Here is a 1,646-nt window from a genome sequence, read left to right as displayed (position 1 = left end):
AAATTGGTATCAAAAAAATTAAGGTTAAGGTTAGGATCGTTGCGTTTTTGTATTTTTTGTATACTCGTGATTCAATTTTATTTTTGCTATCATACGTATGAGATCCACTTTTCAAGTCAAATGATAGCAGTAAGAATAATCCCGTTTATTTCTTTGAAGTAACGAACTGGTTATCTCCATTCCAAGTAAGCTTCTTAGCCATTTTCATCATCCTTCCTATTTGAACCAAGTGACGAATGATTGTGGACTGGTTTATCTTTATTTAAAATATTATTCCTCTTATCTTTTATCATTGATCATTCTTAATAGCATCTCTTGAAATATTATCGCCAATGGCGATTTCTTGATCTTGATTCACTTTTTTAATAAAAGAAAAAAAAATTGTTATTCTCGAATTTCAAAGAATTTAATAGAATTTTTCTTTACGTTTACAGTCGATATTTTCACGAGAATTTACGAGTCGTTGGTCAGAGAACGATACTTTAATAAACCTATATTCGATGCATCGTGCATAAGAGAACTTCGAACGTATAATAAATCCTTGTTGAGACTTATTGTTCCTTGGGGGCCCGACGCGAGGAAGAGAACAAGTAAAAGAAGAAATCTTCATAATAGAGTAAAATAATCCTCGCCTTCCTACCATTCTGCTCCACGTATACGTGTGGTATCTGGTAACCTATTTGTTTCTCATTAACGGACCTACATTAATCTTAGGACTCCTACGGAACCTTCGTGAACAAATGTGAGAACATCGAAGCCGCTTGTTACCGAAGGATTCATGGTGCTTCGACAGAATGGAGCTTCTAGAACTCTATTTAAATTCCTTTACACGTGTAACCGTGATTAAGTACAAATTATCTTGTAATTGATGATTTTTGTGCAAAAGAAAAGTAAGTAAAAAATTGGAGTAAAGTTGTAAATTTTAATAAAGAAATCTTTATGCTTTTAAATATTAAAGTGTATTACTGCTCACAAAAAGATTTTGAAATTCATAACAATTTTAGAGAAATTTTTTAGACAAATTAAAAAGTAAGTTTTAAAATAAAAATATTTTTGAATTTTTTCTTTGTACCTGTGTTGAATAAAATTTTGATAATACAATCTAGAGAGAGAAAGAGAGAGAGAAACAACGACTGAAAAATTAAAAAAAAAAATTTAAAAATATCATCAAGTTACTTACAGCCACTTGATGCACCTGCCATCGTGAATCAGCAACAGCAGCAAGAGCAGCCAAGCTTTAGCACTGCTTCTCTTTATTATCGTCATCTTCATGTCACTTTACATTCTAGAAGATCGGCATTCTTCCTCGTCGTTGACGCATAAAAACTTTTGTTTCATGAATGTTCAAGACTCTCTATCTTCACACGCGATATAATCACGTTTTCTTCAGGGTCCACTGTGTTTCTCTCGATGATCGGTCGATCGTTTCACGTACAATCGCGGTACCTTTGATATATCCATCATCGATCAATTCTATAAAATATTCACACTACTTTTCCCAATATAATATAAAAACCAAACTTTACTATTTTCAGATTATTCTTCTTCTCAAAACAAACAATAAAATCAAAGAATAAAAGAATAAAGGAAAAAAAGAAAAAACAATTAATCAAAAAACTCGTTGAAAAGAGGACACAACCAAGGAT

General features: G+C 31.8%; 1 long non-coding RNA gene across 2 annotated transcripts; it reads left to right on the top strand.

Moving 5' to 3' along the window:
- Positions 1-426: 426 nt before the first annotated feature.
- Positions 427-1,060, top strand: LOC116185323. 2 transcript variants are annotated; one of them, XR_004150152.1, is made up of 3 exons: positions 427-616; positions 715-894; positions 1,018-1,060. It is a non-coding gene; the product is annotated as an uncharacterized LOC116185323 (long non-coding RNA). The 2 variants fall into 2 exon arrangements; XR_004150153.1 differs by lacking the exon at positions 1,018-1,060 and having other exon boundaries at positions 715-898.
- The last annotated feature ends 586 nt before the right edge of the window (positions 1,061-1,646 follow it).

Source organism: Apis dorsata, unplaced genomic scaffold, assembly GCF_000469605.1.
Source record: "Apis dorsata unplaced genomic scaffold, Apis dorsata 1.3 scaffold_161, whole genome shotgun sequence".
Taxonomy (NCBI): domain Eukaryota; kingdom Metazoa; phylum Arthropoda; class Insecta; order Hymenoptera; family Apidae; genus Apis; species Apis dorsata.
Note: the sequence above shows the minus strand (reverse complement) of the source record. Positions and strands in the feature narration are given on the sequence as shown.